The 16,021-nt window shown below is 47.0% G+C and overlaps 1 long non-coding RNA gene across 1 annotated transcript; it reads left to right on the top strand.

Annotated features, from left to right (window-relative positions):
- Positions 1–299: 299 nt before the first annotated feature.
- Positions 300–7,688, top strand: LOC111815715. Its single transcript, XR_002820366.1, has 3 exons — positions 300–390; positions 6,991–7,330; positions 7,611–7,688. It is a non-coding gene; the product is annotated as an uncharacterized LOC111815715 (long non-coding RNA).
- The last annotated feature ends 8,333 nt before the right edge of the window (positions 7,689–16,021 follow it).

Raw genomic sequence — 16,021 nt, 5'->3', positions numbered from 1 at the left:
CTCCCTTCCTCCTCCTCCTCTCCCTCCACTTCTTCTTCCTCCTCCTCCTCCTCTTTCTCCTCCTTCTTCTCTTCTCCACTTCCTACTCTATCCCCTTTTTCCTATAAGCAAAGGGGAAGACCTCCTTGGTCTTGCAAAGAAGCCTGTCCCTTTCTGAGCTCCACTCCACTGGAAAATTCAGAACAATTCCTATTATTTTTGGTTCCCAGACCTTGAATGTGTCAGGCTTCAGGTTCACTTCCTCCATCTCTCCCTGGTGCCGGATCTGCAAGTAATTTAACCTTGTTTTCACAGAGCGCAAAGACGTTCCGCTTGTTTACACTGGAGACAAATTTTCCTCAATTGACGCAATCCCATTGATGAAATAATGACTTTCTTCCTCATTTAAAGGTAATTTTGGTGGGTATCATGACATGGAGGGAGGTGAAAGCCTTTTCTGTCCTGCAGCAGGAGGAGCGGGCTTGGGGCGCCAACGCCTACAGTGCTGACTGAGCTGGGCCTGCTCCTTTTCTTCACCTGCTCTGGAGCCCTGGGAGGGGGTTGGCGAAACAAGGCCTGATCCTGATTAGAGGAACTAAAAGGCTGCATTGGTGAGGAGCGTGCAGGAGGGCTGGGGCAGAGTAGATGCTGCTCTGTTTAAAAGTGCATGTGATTGGCTTCCAAGGTTGCTCACATCTAATACGCTAGGACTTGGACATGGTGTTTTTCAAGGTCACACCGCTTGGTGGTTAGGATGTTCTCTGAGCAATGGTTAAGAAGAAAGCAAGGAGCACAGTGAGAACCTGAGGGAGTCACACACACAGGGAAGCTCACCAGGTTGGGGCTCAGAGCCGTTACTGTATCGGGGCCCGGGGCCTCTTCTGTAAAACAGGGACAACCGGATCACATAGTTTCTTAGGCATCGTTTCCCCTCAGTGACCTGGTATTAGGTGAAATCTAAAGACTTCGTTATTATTTGCGTGCAGTCTGGGTCTTTTCAGGGTGTGTTTTGATAGGGATAAGCACAGCGGATGACGTTTGGCAGGATGGACCCTCTTCTTGATGGCTTTTCAGTGAAGTCAGGACAAAGCATTCTGTGTTAGCAACACTGCTGAAGAACCAGATATTTCCGAATGTTCTATGGGGATTGCATTATGTGATGGTTAAAAAAATAATTTTGTACTTGCCGGAGGGATATAACTCAGGAGTAGGACACTTGTCTGCAGAAGGCCCTCAGTTCGACCCAGGAAATTGCCAAAAAAAAATTTTTTTTTTCAGTAAATAAGCAATGAAATAAAAATAAGTTAGAAACCTTTTTGAATTCTGGAGAATTTATCCTCAAGTGCAAATATGAAGTAGGATAAATCTCATGGCTAGGCAGGAGCAAGATATTAATAAGAGGAACTGATAGCTGCACTTTTAGATATCCCTTCATTTTTTCTTTACTGTGGCTTGGTAAACATTCTCTGCAAAGAACCACAGGGTAAGTATTTTAGGTTTTTTGGTCTTGGGGACAAGCATTCGGCTTTTCTGTTATGGTGGAGAAGCAGCTATAGGTAACGTGTAAACTAAGGCTGTGTGGCTTTGTGCCAATGAACCTTAATGTGTGACTCTGAAATTCGAATTGCATGTGCCACAAAATACCTTGATTTTCCCCAATAGTTTAAAGTACAAGAACCATTCTCAGTTCATAGGTAGGAGCCAGATTTGGCCCCTGGACCATAGCCTGTCTTCGCCTACAACCTTTAAAGGAGGGCTACTGAACACACGAAAAGACTGAGGTTTCCGGAAGCCAATTCCTTGTCCGTGTTAGCAGTTAGTGGTGCTAGAGCTGGAGTATAATCTAAGAGGCCAGCTCTTGACCTTCTGCTTCTCAGGGCTATCCCGTTAGGGTGGAACCTGGGTAACGCTGCTCCTTCTGACTTCGATGAATACTTATTGAATCTTCTTTTTAATCATATTTATTTTTCCTAAACCAGAAGTTCAGTTTCAAACCTGAACACGAGATCAGTCTCTCACCAGGCAAGGAGATCCCTGGTTGGCCTAAGAGTTCCATGGGACAGTGGATCTGAAGGGGCCTAGGTAGGAAAAAGGGGCAGAGGGAGGAAAAAAAGCGCTTGTTCTTTGAGTTTCTGGACCCGGGCAGAGGCTTGGGAGTCAGCTCGCTCCTCCTTAGGGTGGAGCCTGTTGGAGCTGAGCATGTGTGCGTGGTGGCCCTTCCATTGCTTTGTACTTCTGCGCTCGAAGAATGATGCCTTTTTTTTTTTTTTTTTTTTTTTGGTGATACTGGGGATTGAACTCAGAACCTTGTGCTTGCCAGGCAGGCGCTATGTTGCTGAGCCATCTCCCCAGTCCCTAATTTAGCTTTTTTTTTGATTGAAGAATGATGCAGCTTGGAAAGTTCTCCAGTGCTTCCTGGAAATCTTTTTAATATGTCAGTGATGGACACGCTTCATCTCCAGAGAGAGACTGTCACCTCCAGGGGGTGGCCTGTCCCTCTCCTTTTGTGAGGTCCATTGGCTAGAGTCTGGGCACACAGGGAAGAAGGACACCTTCTATTTTTTTTTTTCGGAACTGGGGATTGAACTCAGACCCATGCACTTGCCAGGGAAGCGCTTATTCTACTGAGCCATCTCCCCAGCCCACAGGACACCTTCTAAATCAAACAGGGTGCTTTAGGATATCATGGGCTGCTTGCTTTGGGGGTACATAGGGGCTGGGGTGCGGAGGATGTAGAAAGTGGGAGGCAAGGGCAGGAGAGGGCTTGAAGCTCCCACCCACAGAAGACATTTGCTGACCACCTAAGGCGCATTGGCTGAAAGCCAGGAGTCCCCACACTGACTTTTCTTCTGACTCTCATGACTGGCTTCTGAGAGAGGCACTGTGGTCCCATTGGCTGGATGAACACACCAAGGCTCAGCATAATGCATCAGTTTTGAAGGGATACAACTAGGGGGTAGAGAGTCAGCCCAGGTAGCTCTCTGCTTCCCATCACGGGACTATACAAAGGAATAGTCTGGAGCTGGGTCAGACCCTCACTAGCTGTGTGGCCTGAACAAGTTACTCAGCGTCTCTGAGTCTCAGTTTCTTCACCTGTATAAAGGCTCACTTACCTTCAACCTTGCCATGAAGCGAGTGTCCCTGGGGATGCCTGAAACAGTGGTGCCAGGCATGGAGATGTTTCTATGTACAGTTGCTTTCTGCTTTCTGCTTCAAGATGATTTGGTTTTGTACGGTTGACTGAATAATCAATCTTACTCAGGTTGAAGTCCACAGGGCCTAGCAGAGAGCCAGGCCTGGAGCAGACACTCAATAAATATTTATGCAGAGGATGGATACACAGTGCTTATACGCCGGTGCCAGCCATCTGGATGTGAGGCTCGTGCAAGCGGTGGATTCTTGACTTTTCATCCGAGTGTTGGATGTCATCCTAGAACACAGGCAGAACAAGTGATCTGAAGCGACAGGAGCCCCGTCAGGGCTCCCTGATGCAGGGTGGGGTGCAAATCTGTTCAAGTCTGTAGGTGATTTGTCATTTTCAAACCACTACAGCTACGTCGCCGGGTTTATTTACTGTGTGTCCCTCCATCCACCCAATCATTCAACAGTGGACCACAGGGGCTCTTTGAGCTGCCTGTAATGAACGGCCAAGAAAGACCTTCTGTAGCATGGCCATTATTTGCAAGTAAATATAAGCCTTTTTTTTTTTTTTTGTGGTACCAGGGATTGAACTGAGGACCCTGAGCTTGCCAGGCAAGTGCTTATTCTTCTGAGCTATCTCCCCGGCTCAAATAGAAGCTTTTACTCTGCTAAGCACCACTTTTTCCAATCCCCACTCAGTCTGCCATTGCAGTTCAGTGCCTTTCTTCTCATTTACTGGCTGCTTCTAATATTCCATGGGCAAAAAGCAAAGCAAACAAGCGAACAAAAACCAACTCTAGGGGCCAGGGAGATGGCTCAGTGGAATAAGCGCTTCCCTGGCAAGCGCAAGGGCCTGAGTTCAATCCCCGGTTCCGAAAACAAAACAAAACAAAAAAAACAAAACAACTCTAAATGTAAGCTTGAAGCATTTGTGAAGCATGGATTAATGAGGCAGCAGGTCCCTCCTGTGAGCCCTGAACTCGGGCACCTGAACTGGATATAGTGACGCTGGCTGCCCGGGGCCTTTTCCTCCGCCCTATTCTTCACTGGCCATTGGACAGCTGATCTTGGGACTCCGAGACATTATGATGTGGTGTATCCTCGTGTATCCTCGTGGCATCCTTCTGAGGAAGGGATGTGGCTTCTTTTCTTAGAGAAGAAGGCCAAGGGGGAGCCAGAGAAGGGTGAGCCACGGCTGTCTTTATGCCTGGCCTTCAGGGTTAGGCTAAGTGAAAAAGCATGTGGTGTGTTTATTTGCGAACAGCCACACGGCCTACCCACTTATTACAGTTTTGAAGTTGATTTTCTTATGGTATACTTTGATCAGTGCAGCTTGTCTCTTGACCCCTTTCTGGAAAATTCTGGTGTCAGAGAAGGAGCACTCAATTATGCCTCAGAAGTCGGGAGTCCTGACCAGACCTTGCTCTGGGAGGTCCTTTAACCTCTCTGAACCATGATTGCAAAATGTAGGGCTTTAGTTAAACCTGCCATCAGCTAGAGTTCCTCCATGAGCACCCCATGTGGCTTTGATTTTTCTGTGAGCTCTTCAGAGTTGACCATCTTCATGATTGGAGGCGAGAGATAGGAAAGGGTGGCTCTCTCCTGGGGGAATGGCTGGATGGCCAGCTGTCACCAGAGTAGGCGGTGGGTGTTAGCACAGGTTTTCAGTGTCACAGCCACAAGCTGGCTTGTGCTAGTGACCTCTGCCCTCCCTTGGCACATCATGCCCAGGGTCTGGGAGGACCTGGGTGTGGTGAGATGGCCCAGTGTCATTCCTCAGGATGCCCCTTTGCCTGCCCTTTCTTGCCTCAGCTTCCCCTGACCTGTCTCTGCCAGGTTGGAGCATGGGCAGGCTGTCCCTTTCCAGAGCCTGTTCTGACCAAGGCAGGAAATAGAGCAGAGCCTCAGCCTTCCCCTGGAGGGAGGAGGGGGCTGGAGTTGGGTCTTACTTTTTCAACTGAAGCAATTGTGCCTCGGTTAAACCTCAGAGGTGATGGTGGTGCAACACTCAAAGCTGATATTAAGTCCTGTCCCTTAGATGTGGGCTCCAGAGCCACACAGGCCTGACTCGCAGACTCCTGAGTGCTTTCCCAGCTCCCTGGTCCTCTTTGCTGCACTTGTAGTGAGGATTGAGTGCGTCAGAGGCTGCCTGGCTCCCAGAATTTCCTATTCATGCCCATCCCCTAGTGGCATTGGCAGTGAGTCCCAAATCCGTTATCTGACCATGGAATAATAATCCATTATTCCAGACCTTGCTCCTTTGTCCTGAGGCTGGGCGGGAGGCTGGGGGTCTCTGGGATGGTACAGCCTTGCCCTGGCCTGCTGGAGGCCCTGCTAAGGATGGACCAGGCCCTGGGCCTGTTGGTATGTCCTCTTGTCTCTGGGGCTAAACTCTTGGAGGTCACCTGCAGGAAGCAGGCCCGAACCAGCCTAAGAGCCCTCACTGGAGTGATCTCTGAGGCTGGAGTGAACAATCAGCTCAGAGCTTGAACACACGCTTTCCGGGCCTCTTTTAAGCCCCCTTGTAAAGAGCGAGCAGGCAAATACACATCTTGTGAGGGAATCTCCAACCTTGTGTCAGATGGGTCCCGAGACGTGATGGGGATCTACAGGGGCCAGGTCTCCCTGAAATCCTCTCTGGAAGAATTGGTTGACCTGACCCTGTAACTGACACCTGAACCCTAAGTAAGGCCTCATCTCTGAAAGGCAATATGAGAAGGTTTGTAGTGACAGGGGCTTTTGGTATCTGGGCAGCAGAACTGACAACAGGGTGCAGGGCGATTGTCAGGGTGTCTGATCGTAGACAGCAGATGCTGCCTCAGACAGCCCAGCTGTGGGAAGACACCAGGCCCAGGCTCAGCTTCAGGGCCTGGAGGCGTAAGGCCCAGCCCTGCTGGCTGCATGGTGTCCTTCCACATCAGAGTTTGCTGTGCGACAAAGGAGGCCCAGGTTGAGCAGGTCCCTGTGCAACATGACAGGAACCAGGGAGGGAGACTCTGAGGCCATCCAGATCCCTCGCCCCAACGGATCCAAGCAGCAGTCTGCTGCCAGAGACAACTGCCTACATCCACCCCTGCGGGTGCTTGGCCTCATGGGGCGCAGACTTGGAGACTCCTCACCCGGATCTTCTGTCAGTCCAGGCAGTGTCAGGAAAAGGCTCAGAGGAGAGGAAACTTCCAGAATCTTCTGGAACAATTCACAGGGGAGCCAAGAGGGAAAACCTCAAGGTCTTAAGGAAGAGTTGGAGAGTGGGGGTTGTACAGGGGAGGGGGTGAGATCTCAGAGTTGCTAAAAATCTTTCCCTTGTCTCCACCAGTGCCAGTCTGCTGATGGGGCAGCAGCGCCCCCTGGCGGTCCCCACGCCTGGGACTTCCACCACTCCCCCACCTAAGGGCTTTCCAGATTTTCCTTCCAAGATACCATTATTTTTTTCCTCTAGGCCAGGGACCTCGTCACTTGTGGACTCCACCTCCCATGTCTGCAGTACTTTCATTCTACCCTTTTCCTTCATCTATCCCTTTCCTCCTTCTGGAGAAACTCAGCTTTTGTCTTTGGAACTTCTCTGGAGAAAATCATTCCATATAGAAGAGATTAACTTCCAATAAGGTGTTGACAGCTGATAAAGCATAACCAGGTAGCACCGTCCAGGGCTTCACCTGGCCGTAGCAAGAGACCTCTCCATGTTTTGTTTCTCAGATTTCCTTCTGTCCACTGCAAGCCTTTGCAGCCAGCATGCGCTGAAAGCTTATGCTGAGCCAATGCCTGTGGCTGGGGACACACTTCCGGTTTCATTTTGGGTCTCCACCTGCCTTGCTCCCACTTCTCCAGAACTACATTAGTCACAACAACACAGCTCTCTTCTGCTCCTAGGCACGAGGTCCTCAAGGCTGGCCGTTTCATTCCATGAGGAGGATGAGAAGCTGCTGGCCGAGCGGAGTTCTGCACCTTGGGCTTTCACCACTCCTGTGTCCTCCTGGGCCTCTGCGCTGCCATGGCTTCTTGCCCCTTGCAGTCCAGCTGCGCGTAGGCAGGAAGCAGCACCCATGCGTGGGTAGGAGCCCCTCATCATCCTAAGTGGACCCAAGGAGAAGCTAAGGCAAGAGGTAGAAGTCAAATACTCTCCATTTTCCAGAAAGGAAAAAAATCAAAGTAACAATGAAGCTTATTCTAGAACAGAAAGTGTTTGGCCTGAGCTGCGGCCTAGATACAGGTAAACATTCGCTTCCTGCCCGAGCTTAATTTCCTTCCTCTGTGGGAGCTGTAATCCCCGAAAGGCCTTTCCTGCTTTGCAGGCTAGGATGCAGTTTTGAACTGCATCCTGCTGTCTAACTCCAGCTGCCGCTCGCCCACCTGCCTGCTCGCCTGCTCGCCCGCCTGCCTACCTGGGTAGGAGGCTCTTGTTTCTGCTAGTGATATTTTTCTAGTGCTTATTATTTTAAAGTCTTGTATCTGTGGTGCCCCCTTTCATTTGGAAAATTAATTGCTTACAGATGTCTTGTGTATGTCAGCCTTCTTCCGGCCACGAGACCATTGGGGCTTGCTACCACTTCAAAAGGAAGAGGAGGGAAGAGAAGCTGCCTGTAGGTGACAACATTTCTTGCCCTTCAATACAGTGGCCAAATGCTGTTCACATTTAGAAACCGAAGGGTGGAGAATGCTCTGAGGTCTAAGAGCCCAAGTGTTAGAAAGCCTTCGCTGAAAAGGTCACCTGTGGTCGTTCATGGGATGCTTGCACAGTGTGGGCGCTGGCTGCCCTGCTGGGACCAGCTGATGACACTTAGCTCTCCACGGCATGTGCCCGAGTCCCGTGGTCAGCTGTGGTCATTCGGTGCAGCCATCTCCCTGGGGACCCAGGGTGGTGCTGTGAGTTTAGGTAAGCGGTGTCCCACCCTAGACTGGAACCCGCCATATCACCATCCCAACCCGCCCTGACTCTGCTGGGTTTCTGTCCTTCCTAGGAACTTGCACACATCTTCCTTGTGGCTTCCATTCCCAGGAATCACCTGAGGTCTTCCTTGCTCCAAACAGAAAGCCATCCCAGGGCACCACCACGCTCTCATGGAGCTCTTTGCTGGTTGTGTATTCCCTGCTTACCCCACTCACCTTCTTGGCTGCTCCCAAGGCCACACTGAGCTGAATAGTCATGGTTTGCTTTTGTGTGGGTGCTTGTGGTGTATGCTCTTGTAAGTGTGTGTGTGTGTGTGTGTGTGTGTGTGTGTGTAGTGTGCACATGTGCTAGCATTTGTGAAGTGAGGACCCACCATGGAGAAGCGTCTTGCTCACCTTGTGCTTCCTTGTGCTCCAAATCTTTCTTACCTGGATCTGGGATGACTTCTTCTTGGCACCTTTCCACTTCCTTCCTTCAGTGGAATGATTTCTCTGATGGCCATTTATTTCCACATGCAGGCAGATTCCTGTGGCTTTTGCCCTACAGGAAAGAAGAAGGAGAAATGGACAGCTGAGTGGAGAGAACTCAGATGTTTGCTGAGTCCAGGGGCTGTACACACAAGAGGGCAGAGGCCCAAGTTCTACAGTCAGTTGAACAGAAAACTCCTCCAGCTCTGTATCAGAAGTTTTGAACATTGGCCAAATTATATTTTGTGGGCCAGGGAGATGGCTCAGTAGAATAAATGTGTGCCTGGCAAGCACAAGAGCCTGAGTTCAATCCCTGGCTCTATAAAAAAACAAACAAACAAATTATATTTTGTATTTTTTGCAATGTTTTATTTATCAAAGAGAAACTCAAAAAGGGCGGGGGGAGCATGCTCTGTACCATTCTAGGCTGCTGGATCTGGCTCTAGAAGGTGAAGATTTAGAAGATGAAACTCAGGCAAGCTATAATTTTTAATAAAAAGGAAGGCAATCACAGACAAAAAGTCAGTCTACTTGTTCAAAATCCTGCAAATGAATAGAAGAGGAAGAAATTGAGAGGAAGGCAATTTTCACTGTAGGAATAGTATTTTCCCTTGGAACAACTGTTCTAAAAAGTACATAAGAACAGCAATTCAAGGAGAAAGTATTGGTAGGTTGTACTTCCAAATCTTTAAAAAACATTTATTTATTTTTTTGGGGGTACCAGGGATCAAACTCAGGACCTTGCACTTGCCAGGCAGGTGCTTATGCCACTGAGCTATCTCCCCAGCAGGGGCTGGGGAAATGGCTCAGTAGAATACATGCTTCCCTGGCAAGCGCAAGGGCCTGAGTTCAATTCCCGGTTCCGAAAAAAAAAAAAAAAATTACAATAAGAATTGCAATTAATTCATTTTTAAAGAAGCAGTATGAGTATATCTACCTTTTTTTTTTTGTGGAACCAGGGATTGAACTCAGATCCTTGCACTTGCCAGGGAAGTGCGTATTCTACTGAGCCATCTCCCTGGCCCTGCATATCTACCATTTTTTTAAAAATTAATTTTATTGAGAGACAAATGGCAATGAGACAGTTTCAAAACCAATTTATAGGACAGTTTCAGTAATTAACAACATTACATATTGTTGCCTTCGTACTGGTCATATCTACCACTTGAAGGAGCTGTGTTTAACACTAAGGGGCAGGCAAGAAAAGGAGAAAGAAGGAGAGAGAGGACAAATACCAGTAACGGAAAACAAGGTCATGTGAATTAAAGCTCCTTCTAGCATCTGGATAAACACGGCGAGGACTTTGTTAAAGGCAGTGCTTTGGCCTTCTAGGATTCACATGTTAGCAAATGGGAGAACTAGTCTTTATTTATCACACCAAAGATTTCCTTTTAGGACAAGTGCAAAATAATTGACAGTTACCTTGTCAGCGACCATGCAGAAAGGACCTTTTCTTATGGGGCCTCCTGCAGATTTTGCAGGGCTCCTTTGCTCAGAAACCATCTTAGCCTCAAAGGGATGAACCGGCCAGACAAAGCCTAGCTTTCAGGGCGGGACTAAAGTGTTTGGAAGGTGCACAGCTTGGAATAGGTCCCATGGTTTACACAAACATGTGACCTCTCTTTGTTTTGGCCACCGTCTGTTTTCTAGCTTATTTGTCCTTGGTCCACATGATGCCAAACAACTGGCTTGGCTGGCTTGTGTTTCACTAAATGGATGAGACAGACCTGTTTGTGTCCTGTGGAAACAGCTCACAGCCTCAGGCACATGGCTCCCTTTATGAAGCGAGGTGGAGTCTCACTGTGTGCTTGAGGTGTTTTGTATTGCAGACATGTAGGGAGATGTTCTCAGTGGCTTCAGAGGGGGTCTACAAGAAGCAAGCAGCTCAACCAAGACAAATCTAGATACGGGTCCCAGAGGCTTGTGACGCTGAGACACAGGATCTGGTTGCCAGGGGCTGTTAGGGGTGCTGGTGGGATCCAGGCCTGCTCAGGGTCACAGGCAGCTGCTGCACAGAGCAGGCGGTGCACAGCTGGCACTCCGCGCTGTTTCAGATGCCAGCCAACGGGGGCCACGCGGACATCTGTGGACCACATCAGACATGCGGTCCCCGTTCACTCAGGCCTCCACACGTTCGAATGTGGCATTTTGCTTGCATGGCACATGTGTAGGCTGCCTGGCTGATGTTGAGTCCAGCCGCTGACAGTTGCTTGATGCTCGCTTTTAGAGTTGCTGTAATTCTAGGGCAAGCTGGTCTAGTACCCTTGCTGGTTATATTTATTTTATTATACAGGCTTAGAATGCTTTCGCATAATTTCTCCTTTCCCTCAGAAAGTTGGTTTGGAAAATTATCTGTGATGAATTGTATGTCCTCAGCATGAATAAAAAAGTGTAATATTTTTATTTTTTTTAGCGTGTGTGTGTGTGTGTGTGTGTGTGTGTGTGTGTGTGTGTGTGGCCAGCTTAGCCCACTAGGGGGCGCGCTGGCTGGCATGTGGTGCTGGGGGATTGAACCGCGGTCCCTGTGCTTTGCTAAGCTTGTTCTAAGTAGGTGCTTTAGACCACTGAGCCATCTCACCAGCCCAATATTTTTATTAGTGTAAAGAATTAGCTCCTAAACATGGAACCAAATATTAAAGAAGTGCCAAAGCAAGTAGCGCGGGAGGGCTTCCTGAGTACCACATCCTTGTTTATGTGACCTCAACAGTGCTGGGAGGTAAGTAGTATCATTCTCATTGTACAGGTGAGAAGACTGAGGTTTAGAAGAGATACATGACCTGTCTTCAGAGGCGGAACTGGAATTCCGTCCAGCACGGGGGCGTCACTGTTTCAGTTCCTAACCCTTCTGCTGTTCTGCTTCTAAATAGTAAATCAGCTGCAATGCTACCCAAATGTGGGCTTGAAGAGCCGACAGATCCCCAGCCTGTCCAGCGTCCAGCCTGTCTGTGCAAGTTGCCTGGTCTGGCTCCCTCAGGCAAAAATGCCAGAGCAGAGTCTCGGAGCGGTGACCCCATCTTGAATGACACCGAAGAAAGAATATTCTTTAGGCGAAGTAGACAGGGCTGGGGGGCTCAGGCGCAGGCTATCTGGAGCTTTCAGGGGATTCCTTAGCCGGGGGTGCAGGGTATCTTGAAGAATGCTGTTAGGGCAAGGAAGGATGAGGGTCAGGAAGGAGCTCATCGGGAGGTGCCCTTCTTGTGGTGGGGACAAGGGCGGGGGCAGGAGGGCGTTGGAGGGTACTGGGAGGCTGCTGCTGCGCAGGGAGGGCGCTCAGGAAGAGCTTCAGCGATGCCTCCCGTCGGTGTGGCCTGCAGCCCCACACAGCACCACCCAGGCTCAAGCGCAGTCTGGTCTTCTCTGACCCCAGCGGCGGGTCCTGGAGATGAGCGGTGGCTGTGTTGCCGGTGAGGAAGGGTCGGGCTGTGTAGGCCCCCCGCTCAGGGAAGCACACTGCTTCAGAACGTGGAGTGGGGAGTGTGAAAGTGAGCTTGGGAAGGCGCCCACCTCAGATAGCACAAATGCTACACGGGGACCCCGAGCAGGTGCTTCCCCAAAGTGCCCAGAATCCATTTCCTGCTTCTCGCCAACTTCCAGTTCTTGGTGCTGAAGTGATAAGAATCAGTGTGAGGTTTGTAGCATTGTGCCCCAGCGTCTGAGAAGTACTTGTAGCGGCTCTTGGAGGTGTCAGTGCAGGTCTGGATGTAACAAGCCCAGGCCACAGCCCCCGGCCCCGCCAGCAGGCAGCCGCAAGACCACAGGTGCTAGGATCCCAGCACTCTGTTGCAATTTATAAATAAAGGATGCTTCATTTTTATAAAAATGTTAAATGCCATCAAACTAAATTTTCAGAAAATTAAATTCAAATAGCACTGTTATTTAAAGTTTTATATTTTTAAACTGTCAATATATTTGTCTTTCAATTTTCATGGATAAATTTTAACATTAAAAATAGTATTAAAATAAATTTAATACTGGTAATATTGGTGCATCCGTATAATTCCAATACTTTGGAAGGATGAGATGGAGAATCACCACTCTGACCTAGTTGGGGCAATTCAGTGGCTCAGTAAAACAATGTATGAAAATAAAACATAATAAAGGCCTAGGCATGCAACTTTGTAAAGAGCTTAAGTTCAATTCCCAGCGTCGAAAAAAAAAAAAAGTGATGAAATATATTAAATTTTTTGTTGTTATTTTAGGGAAGGGTCTACAGGGTGTTCAGGGTCTCACTCTTAGATCAAACTTGTAGTGATCCACCTGTCTACAGTCTCCCAAGAGCTGGGATTACAGGTGCAAGCCACCACGCCCAGTCTTAATTGCAGTCTCAGTGTGCCCCAGGGGTGGGGCTGGCACAGCAGGTCCAGGGATCAAACCCTCGGCCCCTGCACTTGCTTGCAAGCGCTTTAATCCACTGAGCTATTTGACCAGCCCTTAAAAGCTTTTTTGATAAAGTATGTTGTTCATAAATTTTGAAAAGAGTCACATTTAATTCCTCTTTATCCCTGAGAATGGGTACAAGTCAAGATTATAAAATAAAAAATAAAAAACCAGATAAAGTTGAAAAGCTAAAAAGAAACGGAAAATCATCTATGATGGGATCTGTTTAAACCTTTAAACACCAGAGAATAAATTTAAATAACGAAATAATAAATTAAACCATAAAAGCAATAATGATCATAAAAGTCGGCATTCCCTTATTGGACCATCCCACATACACCTTCATGCAGTACTTTGCAAAGCTTTTGCCTGACAAAGACCTAGTGATCAAAAGGGTGCGGAAAGATCGAATTCCCAACTCAGAAGCCCCAGAAACAGCTGGCACCAGTCTGGGAGACAAGAAAATTCCTCTCATGGAAAGATCCTGATGTTGTAGCTCAGGCTGGAGAGAGAGAGAGTGTGTGTGTGTGTGTGTGTGTGTGTAGGGTCTCACTACACAGCTTGAACTCATAGCATTCCTCCTGTTTTCAGCCTCCATGTTGCTGGAATTAGAAGTATGTACCACCAGGCCCAGACTCCATCCCCAGGGCCAGCGCCCGCCGCATGCAGTGCCAGGGATCGAACCCTGGCCCCCGCGCTTACCTAAGCAAGCAGACTGGCTTTGAACTCACTACAAACTTGCTGTAATCCTCCTGGCTCAGCTCCTCCAGGGTTTGGATTACAGGCACGCACTACCACGTCTAGTATTAGTGTCATGTTCTTAAAAGAAAACTATTATTTAGCCAAACAGAAGGATACTTTGCAGGGCCTGAGTCACAGATTGCAGAAAACAGTGAAAAGGTGTCTGTATTTTGTATAAATGGTTTAAAAATTTTCTGCTAGAATGATCAAATATTTAAAAAAGATTTAAAACATAACCTTTATCGAAGATGGATAATTAAGAGCTCATTAAATCAATGGAGAATAAAGTGATAAAGATACACATAACATTTTGAAGAGTAATAACTGCTTAGTTCAGTTAGCTTGTAGTAGAGTCAAAAGACATAGAATGACCGATGTTGATGGCACTTGCCGTTGGGCTATCAGAAGTTTAGATGAAACAAAATTCATTGGTTTTGTAACTATTGTGAAAAATACAGCTTTAGTCTTCACTGAAGATACATTTTTTAAGCTCCTGATTTAGAAGACTGCTGCAGGCCGGCCTGTAACGACACTCGTGCTTGTTAAAGAAAAAGGGCCGGGGAGATGGCTCAGTGGAAGAAGCGTTTCCTTGGCAAGCGCAAGGGCCTGAGTTCAATCCCCGGTTCCGGGAAAAAAAAAAAAAAAAAAGAAAAAGAAAAACATACACGACCCAGAACTTTGGCGGAAAATCTAGAAGCACTGTGTGAACTGTAGTTAGTCTCAATGTTTTAATTTTTGCAGCCCCCCCATCAGCTCGGGGAATAGGTGTCTTTATTTATTTATTTTTTATTAGTGTGTGTTTGCTGTAGTTTAAATTTTAACAGGAAGCGCGCAGCTTCTGCTGTGCTGGTGGCAACGGCTTTCCTTCGCGCGGTTCAAAGACGATGCGTGCTGTTTCCTGGGTCTCTTGTAAAGACGGAGCGGTTAGTGGGACACAAATCCCAGAAAACCTCTTTGGTACCTGCAGTGGGAATTCCAAGAAATGCTGCTCAAGTGATCTGATTTTTTTTTTAAATTTTATTTTTTATTTTTTCATAATTTTATTTTGAAGAGTAAAAACAAGAACAAGAAAAACAAAAGCAAAGACAGAAACAGGGTAACATACAACAATACGTACATTACAGATTAGCTGATTAACAGTGATTGATATAATATCCATTTTTATCGTCAAAGCTGTTGCTCAGATTAACACAGATATAGTTAACACAAGATGGGACATATTGAGAATTGCCACATGCTTTCAAAAAATCTTAAATTTTTATTCTTTTTTATTTTATTTTTTTATATTTAGGACAGGGTGTACAGGGTCTTACTGCATAGATTGGACTCTATAGTGATCCTCCTGTTTACAGCCTCCCAAGTGCTGGGATTACAGGTCCACGCCACCACACCCCATCTCAATCACAGTCTCAGTGCACCGTGGGGGGCCTGGCATGGCAGGCCCGGGGATAGAACTCCTGGCCCCTGTGCCTGCCTAAGCAGGTGCTTTAATCCGCTGAGCTATTTGGCCGGCCCCGTTAAGTTTTTGTTCTTGTCTCTCATTTTTTTTTAAAAAAATTACTTTAAAGAGAATATAGTAGTAATTGATATGACATTAGAAATGCTACACATTTAGGAGACCAAGATGATGGGTGTTTCAAACATGGTTTTAGTATTACACATTGCTGTCTGAGTGAACTGATTTAATTTAGGCAAGGTAAGAAAGACATTAGTGGAGATAAGGAAAAACAATAAAAAAAAACACACACAAAAAACCCACAAATAAAGAACAAATCTTAGGCTTTGTCAGGAAACGAAACGAATGTTGAATTCTCCATTGCGGCTTGCTTTAACTAATGATAGCAAGGGTTTATAAAAATAGAAGCCAAAACTGAATTGTTTTGTTTCACTTTTAAATGGGTTCTAGGGCTAGAAAGATAGCTCAATGGCATAAGTGCCTGCCTGGCAAGCATAAGGTCCTGAGTTTGACCCCCAGTTTAAAAAAAAAGATTCAAAACTTCTAAATGGGTCCTAAACTATATAGCTAAAGATTTAGAGAAAAAAAATGTTATTCTAGGCAGGAAAACACTGCCTGGTAAATATGCAAAAAAAAAAAAAAAAAAAAAAAAAAAAAAAAAAAAAAAAAAAAAAGAAAGAAATTCCAGTAAAATATAGGGAAACTTGAATTGAAATAAAGGCATTTACATGAGTCTAAGGAGAAGAATCCTAGTTATGCAAACTGGCTTCTAGAAACTGTCTCCTGATCATTCTAGGTTAAGAAGTTGTCTTTTGTTTTTTTGAGACAGAGTCTTACTTTGTAACCCAGACTGGCCTTGAACTCACAGCAATCTTGCCTCAGCCTCTTTTGTGCTGGGATTGTGTGCCACCACACCTAGTGCCACCACACCTAGTGCCACCACACCTGGTGCCACCACACCTAGTGCCACCA

The sequence above is a fragment of the Octodon degus genome, unplaced genomic scaffold, assembly GCF_000260255.1.
Source record: "Octodon degus isolate 3935 unplaced genomic scaffold, OctDeg1.0 scaffold00020, whole genome shotgun sequence".
NCBI classification, from domain to species: Eukaryota; Metazoa; Chordata; class Mammalia; order Rodentia; family Octodontidae; genus Octodon; species Octodon degus.
This window is presented reverse-complemented; position numbering and strand designations above follow the sequence as displayed.